The sequence below is a fragment of the Gracilinanus agilis genome, chromosome 2 (genome assembly GCF_016433145.1).
Source record: "Gracilinanus agilis isolate LMUSP501 chromosome 2, AgileGrace, whole genome shotgun sequence".
Lineage (NCBI taxonomy): Eukaryota > Metazoa > Chordata > Mammalia > Didelphimorphia > Didelphidae > Gracilinanus > Gracilinanus agilis.
The window spans coordinates 597,690,144-597,704,114 of NC_058131.1; positions in this window are offsets into that span (position 1 = coordinate 597,690,144).

Genomic DNA, 13,971 nt, shown 5'->3' on the forward strand with positions numbered 1-13,971 from the left:
GAGGGCAATATAGACATTGAAAGGATTCATAGGTTACCCTCTACACTAGACCCAGAAAAGAAAACCTCCAAGAATATAATACCCAAAATCAAATGCTTCCAAGTAAAAGAAAAAAATTTTCAAGAAGCCAGAAAGACACAGTTCAGATATCAAGGAGCACCAATCAGGATCACACAGGATCTGGCAGCCTCCACACTAAAAGACCACAAGGCTTGGAATATGATATTCAGAAAGGCAAGAGAACTGGGTCTACAACCAAGGATCACTTACCCATCAAAACTAACCATATACTTCCAAGGGAAAGTTTGAGCAATCAACAAGATAGAAGATTTCCAAGTATTGGCACAGAAAAGACCAGGACTAAATGGAAAGTTCCATATACAACCACAAAAACAAGAGAAACAAGAAAAGGTAAATAAGAAACCGAGGGGAAAGAAAGAAAACTTGTATTTTTTTAATTTGCCTCTTTATGGGCTTCAATATGATCTAATTATTGGTATTCCTTTGTGGAGAAATGTTATGTATTCTTCTCTTTAAGGAACTCTATTCACTATTATAGTATTCACTATTATAGTAATTAGAAAAATTATTCATAGGGAGAGGTTGGAATACTAAATGGTCTAAAATGATATGGGGTAGGAAAGAGGGAGGTGAAGAGTAGAGGACACTAAGAGAAAATTGAATGAATAAGAAAAATAGGATATTCTATTACACACAAAGAGGGTATGGGAAGGGGAGGGAACAAATACTATTATAAGAAGAAGAGGAAGAGAGCATTAAGAGGTAATAGTTAAACCTTACTCTCAGTGTAATTAACCCTGAGAGGGAAGAGTAGCTTTATCCATTGGGATATGAAACTATCCAAACCTATTTAGAAAGTCAGAAGGAAAAAATCAAATGGAGCAGGGGAGTGTAGAGGTCATAAAAGGGAGGGGAGAAGAAGGGAGAGGGAATTCATTAGGCCTTTAAAAATAAAAAGAGGGGAATAATAACGGAGGGGGTAGAAAGGGTAGTTAATCAAGGGAGGGGATAAGAGATACTGGCTCAAAGCAAACCACTGGTTTAAAAGGAAATAGTTTAAGAAGAAGGGGTAGGACTTGGAGAGGATACAAAAATGTCAGCGAATGCACAACTGGTAATTATAACTCTGAATGTGAATGGGATGAACTCTCTCATAAGACAGAAGCAAATAGCAGAGTGGATCAGAAACAAAAATCCTACCATATGTTATCTACAAGAAACACATATGAGGCAGGTAGACATACACAAGTTTAAGGTTAAGGGCCTGAGCAAAATCTTTTGGGCATGAAATGAGAAAAAGAAGGCAGGAGTGGCTATTATGATTTCTGAGAAATTCAAAGTAAAAATAGATATGATTAAAAAAGACAGGGAAGGTCATTTCATCCTAATTAAAGGCAGTATAAACAATGAGGAAATAACACTGCTCAATATGTATGCACCAAGTGGCATAGCATCCAAATTCATAAAGGAGAAACTGGCAGAGCTCAAGAAGGAAATAGATAGGAAAACCATAATAGTGGGAGATCTAAATATTCCTCTTTCAGATCTAGATAAATCAAACCAAAAAGTAAATAAGAAAGAGGCAAGAGAGGTGAATGAAGTCCTAGAAAAATTATATTGAATTGATATGTGGAGAAAAATAAATAGGGAGAAAAAGGAATACACATTTTTTTCAGCTGCACATAGTACATTCACAAGATTGACCATGTAATAGGGCATAGAAACGTTGCAAACAAATGCAAAAGAGCAGAAATAATAAATGTAGCCTTCTCAGATCTTAATTCAATAAAAATAATAATTATTAAGGGCATATGGAAAGGAAAATAAAAAATTAATTGGAAATTAAATAATATGATTCTCCAAAACCAGCTAGTCAAAGAAGAAATCATAGAAACAATCAACAATTTCATTGAAGAGAATGACAATGATGAGACATCCTACCAAACTCTGTGGGAAACAGCCAAGGCAGTACTCAGGGGGAAATTTATATCCTTGAGTGCATACATTAACAAATTAGGGAGGGCGAAGATTAATGAATTGGGCATGCAACACAAAAAACTAGAAAGCAAGCAAATTAGAAATCCCCAGATGAAAACTAAATTTTTTTTTATCCTGGGACTCCATTCTAGGAGCATAGGGCCACAACCAGTAGGCAATGGGACACACAGTCGCTCAGGGTCACCCAGTCGGGAAGTGTCTGAGCCCGGACTTGAACCTAGGACCTTTCGTCTCTAGGCCTGGCTCTCAATCCACTGAGCTAGTCCAGCTGCCCCTACTTTAGGTTGCAGTTTCTTTAGCAGATGTAGTTTTTACCGGGTGGGGTTGCTAGCCCCACGCCCAACCCTCCTCCTTTTTTTCATCCTGGCTAGGGACTGTCCTTGGCCCAGGAGTGGTAAGGGTGGGCAGTAGGGGTCAAGTGACTTGCCCAAGGTCACACAGCTGGAAGCGTCCGAGGCCGGACTTGAACCTAGGACCTCCAGTCTCTAGGCCTGGCTCTCAATCCACTGAGCCACTCAGCTGCCCATGAACTAAACTAAATTAGAAATACTAAAAATCAAGGGGGAAATTAATAAAATCAAAAGTAAAAGAACTATTGAAATAAAAAATAAGACTAGAAGCTGGTATTTTGAAAAAAACAGATAAAATAGACAAAGTACTTGTCAATCTAATAAAAAAAGGAAAGAAGAAAACCAAATTGACAGTATCAAAGATGAAAAGGGAGACCTCACCTCTAATGAAGGGGAAATTAAGGCAATCATTAAAAACTATTTCACCCAATTATATGGCAACAAATATAACAATTTAGGAGATATGGATGAATATTTACAAAAATAGAAATTGCCTAGATTAACAGCAGAAGAAATAGAATGCCTAAATAATCACATATCACAAATAGAAATTGAACAAGCTGTCAAAGAACTCCCTAAGGAAAAAATCACCAGGACCTGATGGATTCACAAGTGAATTCTATCAGACATTCAAAGAGCAACTAATCCCAATACTATAAAATTTATTTGATATGATAAGTAAAGGAGGAGTCCTACCAAATTCCTTTTATGACACAAATATGGTACTGATTCCAAAGCCAGTTATATCAAAAATAGAGAAAGAAAACTATAGACCAATCTCCTTAATGAACATAGATGCAAAAATGCTAAATAGATTACTAGCAAAGAGACTCCAGCAAGTAATTAAGAAGATCATCCACCATGATCAGATGGGATTTATACAGGAATGCAAGGATGGTTCAACATTAGGAAAACCATCCACATAATTGACCATATCAACAGTCTAACAAACAAAAATCACATGATTATCTCAATAGATGCTGAAAAAGCCTTTCACAAAATACAGCATCCATTCCTATTGAAAACACTGAAAAGTATAGGAATAGAAGGACCTTTTCTAAAAATAATAAACAGTATATACCTAAAACCATCAACAAGCATCATATGCAATGGGGATAAATTAGAAGCCTTTCCAATAAGATCAGGAGTGATACAAGGATGCCCATTATCACCACAATTATTAAACATAGTACTAGAAACACTGGCAGTAGCAATTAGAGAAGAAAAAGAAATTGAAGGTATCAAAATAGGCAATGAGGAGACTAAGCTATCACTCTTTGCAGATGATATGATAGTATACTTAAAAAATCCTAGAGAATCAACTAAGAAGCTTGTAGAAATAATCAACAACTTTAGCAAGGTTGCAGGATACAAAATAAATGCACATAAATCATCAGCATTTCTATATATTTCCAACACATTAGAGCAGCAAGAGGTAGAAAGAGAAACACCATTTAAAATCACGCTAGACAATATAAAATACTTGGGAATCTATGTACCAAAACAAACACAGCAATTATACGAAAACAACTACAAAACACTTTCCAAACAAATAAAACTGGATCTCAACAATTGGAAAGCCATTAATTGCTCATGGGTAGGATGAACTAAGATAATAAAAATGACCATTCTACCCAAATTAATATACCTATTTAGCGCCATACCTATCAAATTACCAAAAAACTTCTTTACTTAATTAGGAAAAACTATAACAAAGTTCTTTTGGAATAACAAATGATCAAGAATATCAAGGGAAATAATGAAAAAAAAATTGAAGGAATGGAGCCTAGCAGTGCCAGATATTAAACTGTACTATAAAGCAGTGGTTCTCAAAATGGTATCATTCTGGCTAAAAGACAGAAGGGAGGATCAGTGGAATAGACTTTGGGTAAGTGACATCAGCAAAACAGTGTATGATAAACCCAAAAAGCCCAACTTTTGGGAAAAAAAATCCACTATTTAACAAAAAGTTCTGGGAAATTTGGATAACAATATGGGAGAGAATAGGTTTAGATTAACATCTCACACCAAGATAATTTCAGATTGGGTGAATGTCTTGAATATAAAGAGGCAAACTATAAATAAGTTAAGTGAACATAGACTAGTTTGCTTGTCAGATCTCTGGGAAAGGAAAGCTTTTAAAACCAAGCTAGAGTTAGAGAAAATTACAAAATGTAAATTAAATTGTTTTGATTATATCAAAATAAAAAGCTTTTGTACAAACTAAAACAATGTAGCCAAAATCAGAAGGGAAACAACAAATTATTGGGAAAAAAATCTTCATAACAAAAAACTCTGACAGGGGTCTATTTACTCAAATATACAAGGAGTTAAACCAATTGTATAAAAAATCAAGCCATTCCCCAATTGATAAATGGGCAAGAGGTATGAATAGGCAATTTTCAGGTAAAGAAATCAAAAGTATCAATAAGCACATGAGAAAGTGTTCCAAATCTCTAATAATTAGAAAAATGGAAATCGAAACAACTCTGAGGTATCACCTCACACCTAGCAGACTGGCTAAAATGAAAGAAGGGGAGAGTAATGAATCCTGGGGGGGATGTGCAAAACTGGGACATTAATGCATTGCTGGTGGAGGTGTGATCTAATCCAACCATTCTGGATGGCAATTTGGAACTATGCTCAAAGGCCTATAAAAGAATGCCTGCCCTTTGATCCAGCCATAGCATTGTTGGTTTTGTACCCCTAAGAGATCATAGATAAACAGACTTGTATGAAAATATTTATAGCTGTGTTTTTTGTGGTGGCAAAAAACTGGAAAATGAGATATGCCCTTCAATTTGGGAATGGCTGAACAAATTGTGGTATATGCTGGTGATGGAATATTATTGTGCTCAAAGGAATAAAAAACTGGTGGAATTCCATGTGAACTGGAAAGACCTCCAGGAATTGATGCAGAGTGAAAGGAGCAGAATCAGAAGAACATTGTACGCAGAGACCAATACACTGTGGTAAAATAGAATGTAATGGACTTCTGTACTAGCAGCAATGCAATGACCCAGGACAATTCTGAGGGATTTATGGCAAAGAATGCTACCCACATTCAGAGGAAGAACTGCAGGAGTGGAAACAGAAGAACAACAACTGCTTGAACACATGGGTTGAGGCGGACATGATTGGGGATGTAGACTCGAAACTACCACACAAATGCAGCAATTAACAATTTGGAAATAAGTCTTGACCAATGACACACATTAAAACCAGTGAAAATACACATCAGCCATGGGGTGGGGGGAAACACAGTGGGGAGGTGAAGGGGAAAGCAAGAGCATGAATTATGTAACCATGTTAACTTTCCCAAAAAGTAAATATTAATAAATGTTTAAAAAAGTCATAGAGGTTAAAAAAAAGAATATTAGAGTCATTTTCTTTGGTAATTTTTTGTAATATGATGTCTAGCTTTTTCTTATCATGACTTTAAGGTAGTTTAGTGATTCCTCAATTGTCTCTCTGGGATCTATTTTCTAAGTCAGATGGTTTTTCATTAAGCTATTTCATATTTCCTTTTCTTTTCTTTTAATTTTGTTTTATCATTTCTTGGTATCTCATGAAATCATTAGCTTCTATTTGCCCAATTCTATTTTTTAAAGAATGAATTTCTTTATGACCTTTCTATTCTTTTCTTCCCATTTGTTCCTTCTACTATTCATGAAACTTTTTCATTGGTTGGATTTTTTTGACTATTTTTCCAGTATGTCAATTCTGTTTTTTAGGACATTCTTTTTCTCCTTTTGATTTCTATGCCTCTTTTTTCCAGTTTATAAATTTTGCTTTTACAGCTGTTATTTTCTTTTTGTATTACTTTCTTTTTTTCCTCATTTTTCTTGAAAGGTTCAAGTGCTATGGACTTCTGGGCCTCACTGTAGGGTGGTTTTAAGGACTGGGCCTTCAATTGTGTGGAGTGCTCTGTTGTAACCAGGGTCCTAGGATCCTGAAGTTGGCCTATGGACAAGCTCAGAACCTGGCACAGTAGGTGGGGAGGTTTTTGGCTTGCACTCCACTGTGTGTAATTTTGCTTCCTCTCCCCCACCACTTTATCCTGTGAAAATTGACTCTCTGCCTATCTTTCAAGTTGTATTCAGTGGGAAAATGCTGTCATTTCATTTTTGTTTTGTTTTATGACTCCTGTCATTCTGAGGCACTTTTTAAAGATTCGTTTGTAAGGATTGTCAAAGTGATTTCAGATTATGCTGTTACTAAGTCAGCATCTTGGTTCTGTCCCCCCGGAAAATGTATTTAGTAAAAGTTTGGAAGATTTTGTGCAAAGTGTTCAGTATGTATTGAAGAATAATTTTAGTTTATATTTTTAAGTTAAGTTGAAAGATTAATGAGTATTTTCATTCTAGGCTAGGAGGTTTGGACCTTACCATGTTGGCAATAGTGAATTATTAAGATATGTCAACCTTTACAAAGACTAATATTGCAGAAATAAACAGATTATATTGAAGTACAAAAAGTCTCAAGGCAAGGAGACATAAAAGGAGGTTATTTTATTCATTGGAGTATTCATTAATAAGGACTTAAACCAGTGATGGGCAACCTTTTGAGCTTGGTATGTCAAAATTTGCCAAAAAAACAAGCATAACTTGTGTGGTATATCACTTCAAGAAAAAAGCCACAATTTTGCAATATTTAAAGTTTAAATAACAAAAATATATAATTGTAATATATAACTATATTTAATAAACCAAATTAGGGAAATTAATATAGGTAGAATTGTCACCAATAGTGAATAGCATATCTACACTACACTACAGCAAATGTTTCATCCTCAGCAGGCAGTCCCATATTTCTCTTTATGCAGCTTCATGTGGTTGTGTGTCATCAAAAATGGCTACGCATAACATGTGTGTCATAGGTTTGTCATCACCAACTTAAACCAAGGTAGTTATAATAGAAATAGAAAGGAAAACAAAATTGGGAGATATATTTTGAACAAATATTTAGCAAGACTTGACTAATATGTTCTATTGTCTAAGCAAAATAGAGTGAAATATAATAGCTCAGAGACTTCAAGGTTGTGATACTGAAAATGTTGGTGCTGTCTTAGAGCTAAAATGGTGGAATTAGAAATTCTCCAAGTTCTTCCATATCTACTTCCAAATAATCATAAGAAAAATCCCTCAAAACAAATTTTGGAGCAACAGAACCAACAAAAGAGGATACAATATTGTTCCTGTCTAAGAAAATATGGAAACCAGAAGGAAAGATCTCTCTCATTGAATTAAAAGGAGAGAGCAATTCAATCCATACCACACCTGGGGACACTGGGAGGAGTGGGGAAATAGAATCTAGCTGAATCTAGTGCACACCATTCTTGAGGGAAAGAGGAGAGGTAGAGTGGAATGCAGCCTGATCAAGTGTACTCAGTGATTGGGAGAACTGGATGTAGGTGGGGGAGGGGTGGAGGTGGTAAGTGTAATTCAGTTTAATTCAGCACAAGTGGCATCTTTACAAAACAATTATAAGCCTCCCCAAAGCAAGCCAGCTATGCTACCCTCTTGAAGTACACACTATAGGACACAAAGGCACCCAGGTTAAACCCAAACACTAGAGAAGACCACAGTAAAAAGCTTGGGATATTACTCCCTCCAACCCAGGAATAGATATGCTTTTCATCTTTTTTCATCCCTTAAGTACTTATACATTGAGTTAGTACTCACATCTTTCTGACAAAATTTCTAGCATTGATACAAAGGGGCAAAATTCAATTGAATTAATATGCATGAGGGGCCTAAATAAGGAAGGATATTTCTTACACACATCCTATGTTTGATATATATTAGATTTAAATTATCCACAATATTAGATATATATAATACTAATTATATTTAAAGGCATTTATTCATGTTTAAATTAGATAGCTGACTTTATTCATATATCAGACTTTATTTTATCTCTATCTCTAGATCATTGGGTAGTCCTTTAGTCCCTTCCTTAGAACTTGACACATACTAGATTTTCCCTTTTAGTACTGCTCACACTACTTCAGAACTTTATTTGACTCCAGAGCCTTCCTTTCTCCTCACTTCCATAACTCCTGATTGCTTCCTTCTCCTATCATATTTCAAAGTATTTCTAACTTGCATCCAGATCTGGCTCAATTCCAAAAGGTGGAGGATCCTGTATAAAAATATGAGTAAGCAGAAGTATCTGGAGTTTAAAGCAAGGCTAGCTGAGTTCCAGTTGTCATTTTTTTCCCTTCATATTCAATGAAAAGTTGTGGTATTCCAAAGTGAAGTCTCATTTTTTTCCCTTATCCTACATCCTCCCATAGCCTCAGTACAGGCAAGTGAAATTGACATCAACATGACAAAGAAGCTTATAGAGATTTTACAGGCCTATTTTTTCTATCTTTCTAAGTTATTTTGATTATTATTTATTCAATTATGCATCTTTTCCTGAACCTAGCCCTTAATCAACTAACCTTCTCCTGAGTTTAATGATTTGAATATGATCAAATCTATTTTTCTCTAGTTTGAAGGAATTGTTCAGCATAAATATACAAACTTGAGTCTTATTTCAATGCATCTTATACAAGAGATAACCAAGCACTGGGCCAACTCTCCTAATTAGTGTCACTAGGTCCCAGTAGCCTTGTCTCAGAGCTTTTGCTTTTCTCTTAACTTTGTTTTCTTCCTTCCTCTCTGTAAGCTTCACTCACTGCTTTCCCTTCCCCCAGGTGGTATGCTACAACAGTTGTCCATAAATCAAAATAATTAAAGATTAAATTAATTCACAGCTGCAATTTATCTGACCCCTTCTTTGGTAGTGTGTGTGTGTGTGTGTGTGTGTGTGTGTGTGTGTGTGTGTGTGTTTCCTTTAGTTTTGGAACTTCTACATCTACAATCACTTTGATCACAATAGGATCTCAACATATATTGATTGTCTCTCCCAGCTCTAAATCATATGATTTTAAAACTGATTGATTTAATATTTTTATTCCATTTATGTCTTATTCCTCTCTATTACATTCAACAGTGGTGGACAGAAGAAATATTTGTAAATACTGTTCCCTGAGTCCTTCCTCCCACATTGGAAAATAGCATTATTAGAAATTATTTGATCTGTTTGAACCTAAATGAAAGAACAATGAAGAATGATTTTAAAAGGGCAAATTTCATAATGATATAAATTAAAATGAGCAATACTCTGAGGATAATGAAGGTATATAGGAGTTATGTATAGGATGCAACATATGACAAATAAGAAACTCTGAAGAACCAAAAGTAAAGAACATTATCAAGAAATTTTATAAGAAGAGAGATTATATATAAATAACCCTAACTTTCCATGAAATATTGCAGTAATAGATTTCTAGCAAATCATTGGAGGTCATACTCACCTTTTGAGAGGACATGGAGAAGAGTCACACAAAATGGTCAAACATGGATGGGTTGCAGTATGCATCACTAGAGGGAAAGTTAGAATTGAGGTGATCTCATATCTTTTTGAGTATTTGAGTTTGGGATAAGGAGTGAGAAGCATCATAAAAATTTTGAATATTCCAAAATATAATGCCTTTCTTTGGAAGAAGTGGTTTCTTCTGTACTGGAAGTCTTCAAGTAAAAGTTCAATGACTAATTGTTCTGAATGTTGTAAGTAGTTTTTTTTTTTACATGTAAAGGCTGAACTAGATGAACTCTCAGTTTTCTCCCAAAACAGAAATTTTACGGTTTGATTATATTAGGAACAAAAAAAGGAAAATATGTTGGCATCTAGGTCCTCATTCTCACAATTTCCCTTTCCAGACTTAGCCTTTCCCCCCATACTTTAGGCAAACTGTACTATCTGTCATTCTCTGAACACATTCTTTTCTTTTTTAGCACCTTTGCTCATGTTATTCCTTATCTTTGTAATGAAGAAAACAGCCAGGGAAAACAACCAGTTTGGAAAGATAGTGACTGACTAAGGAGAAGAGCCAGCTGTGTCAATGAGGGACACACCCAAGCACAAATAAGGATGTTTAAGATTAAAGTCAGAAAAATAATTGTTATTCTCTACTAGATATAATCCTTCCTGAGGATACAGTGTGGGAAGCAAGAGAGAGTAATGAATAACTAAGTCTGTAGATGATGCTCACAAACCAAGGTAAGTTATGCTGGTATATGAATATAATAAAAATAAATAACAAAAATAAAAAGTTTAGGAAGTTTAAGCAAACTGGTTTAATAATGTCTATATTACTTTCACTTTAAAAAATTAAAGGTTTTCCCTCTCTGAAAAAGGAATTAAAAGGGTCCTTCAGAAATAGGGTCTAACTACCCACTTTAAGCAAATTTAATATAGAAAGTTATATTTTAAATGATTATATATAATTTTTAAATTTGAAGATATGAAACTTTTTTTTAGTTAAAAAGATCTAAAAATAAGTAGCTTTCCTGTTTAGTACACAAAAACAAACACATAGCTTATTTAACATATAATTCAGGCAATAAATTAATCCAATTTGTATGAAACACTTCAAAGATCTATACTTTCTTTAACATGGACACTTTTACCAATGGAATAGATTTCAGCCTCTCTACAGCTGTCATATAGATATTAGGCAACATTTTATTCAAGATAGTTTGTTTTCTTATAGGACCAAAGCAAGAAATAATCAGAATCAGAATCCCAGAGTAGGAAGGTCTCTCAGAAGCAATCTAATCTCAGTCCCTTAATTTTATATATGAGAAGCCCAAAAAATTAGGAAGTTAAGTTACTTGCCCAAAGTTACTCAAAGTAATCTTCAGTGATAAAATTTTAATCTGGCATTTTTGATTCTAAGTGATTAACTGAAAAGCAGTCCTTTTTCTATTGCATCATGTTGCCTTAATGAGAAAACAAAGAGATACTTCAGGTAAGAAAAGTGAGTTTATATACAGTACATATAACTAGCTATATTATGATAATAATTCCAAGAATGACCATATATGGAAATATACACGCAACATATATATACTTATATATTTATATTAATTAAATATATATGATGTAGTGTAAGAGGGAAATAGGGTAAAAGCAGCCACACACTCTCCTTGTCTCAGTCTTCACCAGAGTCCCTCAAGGAAAACTGTTCCCTTCTCTTCATTCCATGGTTGTAACTCTCAGGTCTTTAGAGACAGGCTGGCAGCCTTGGTACTAATATCACTAAATGTCTAAACTTCCAAATCTGCTTTTAAAACCTATTTCCCTCTTATAGTAGATATTTATACATATGTATTGAATTATTGTATAATTCTTTTGTTAAAATATTATTTAATTACTTCCTTAAGGAGCAAACTTCTTGAATGCCTATAAAATATGACTAGATTTATATATAATTTGTGCATGTTGCTCAAAGCAAGAAGCAATTATGCCACCCAAGCTAGCTCTGAATTAGAAGGCAACCACAAAAAAGTGAAATGCCCTTTCATGGAGATATATTTATTTTACTGTCAACAATGGGGAGTTATTTTTTCTGAAGTACTTGGGGGTTCAGAACTTAAACAAGATACTCATTTGAAGTAATAAATTTTCTTGCCACAGGTTATTTGGTACTCAGCATACCCATTGTGTGTATTTTTCAAATTAATTGGTCTTTAACAATTTTGTAAAAAATCTATGAGGTCCATCAAAATTCTCAAAATGTGATCAAGTCAGTACAATTCCATCTTGTTTCCATGGAGCTATCTGTTCACATAGGTTTACAAACGAACAAACAAAAAATAACCAATTTAGTTTTGCTCTGTTGAGCTTTATAAAATGATTCTGTAGAGTCTAATATCTATAATTTTAATAGAAATAAATCTATTCAGAAATATAATACTGAAGAAGAGAGGAGGGTTGAGAGTTCTTTTTTATGTATATTATGTCACTGCTGTAGCATATAGTTTAGAAGAAAGAACTTTCAACCAGGGACTAAATGATACAGGCCAAAATTCAAGTTTGTCTTGTTCTGGAGATATGCCACTTATCTGATCACTGCCCTTACATCCAGTAAAATCAAAAGCATAACATATACTGGAAAAATGCACATATTTGTCTCCAGTAAAAATCAAATAAGTAATTCTTCAAACTATTATCAGAACCTACAGGTTCAAATGATGAAAATATTTTCCTTTCTGAAGTTAGGATTTTTCCCTGGCTGAATACTCAAGATTTTTTTGTTCTTTGCAGTTCAGTGATGTAAAATATCCTATAAGGGAACAACAAGCAGAAGACTTTTATTTCATGCCGGAATTTTAAATATTCTGTGCCAGTACAAATTGGATATTGGTCTTATTATATGTACTTTGTGGCCCATGCTTTCTCTTTGATTCTCTTAAGTGTGTTTCTCTCCCCAGAATTAGTTCAATGTCTGAATTTTTCAAGTAATTGTCATGACTCCCCTCTGTGATTTATCTCAGTATAGTCTTGTAAATTAAGTGTTACCTCTCAAGCAGTTATTTGCTCACTTCATTTCCCTTTTACTAAATAATCATAAAATACTCTTTCAATTTTAAGTATGTATAATTTCTGGGCAGAAAGATGTAGTGAAATGGAGGACAGAATGGAAGCAAGGCATAACTGTATCCCCTTCCCTCATTTACAATAAAGACACTCTTCTTCTTGTTGCAGTGCCACACAAAAAATTGGTTTATTAAGCCTAAGATTTAGAGTTTCAGTAGCCTACTATGCTCCCCCCAAGAGAGGTTCTAGTTATTTTTGTGGCAACCACAATGGAAGCTGCTTGTTATAAATGGCTTGCATGTTATTATTGTTATTTTTCTTAAAGACAACAAAAGACACATTAGATTAAGTGGGAGAATTGAATTTTATCTTCCACTAAGAAGAGTTTTCTGAAAGTTGGTAACTATTTTGGTGAAAATGCATAGCTCAGAAAGGCAACCATCCATTTTAAGGTTAAAGTCTTCTTGTTTTGAATGGGACACAGTGTCTCTGGCTAAGGACTTTCCTTTCCGAGATATGAAAGAACCTGCAATCAGAGAAGTGAAATTAATTCTAATACTTAAAAAATTAAAACAACTCTTTTCTTCAGTATTTTTTAACCTCTTATTTTTGTTATTTTCAAAGATTCTCGTTGAGTTATATACTAATTTTGGGGTAGGGAAAATTGTCTGAAACTCAAACTCAGGTCACTATGCTCACTAACAAATACAAAAGAATACTTTTTCTTATTTGCAAGATGAAGAAAATGACCTAGATAACCTTTAAGATTTATTTTATAACTTACAATATGTTTTCCTCAGAGATAAGGCAAGTGGTGGTAGTGTAATAATTATTAGAGTATTAAAGATAAGAACACTGAACTTCAGAAAAGTTAAGTGACTTGTCTATGGTCACACAGTATGAGATAAAAGACTATAACTCAAATCTGATTCCAAGTGCAGCATGTTTTCATTATACTACATTTCTCTATTACTGATATACTATTTTGATATTTTCTACCTGACTACTGGTCTGCAACTTACTTATCAACTTAAAGAGTTGAGACTATCCATGATTGTATTGAAAATCAAACCTATGAATTTGCTTCAGAAAGTCTAAAAGTATATTTCATACAAATCTAGGAAACCAATTTAACTCATCACTGTCAAATCTGATATTTAGAAGAAGC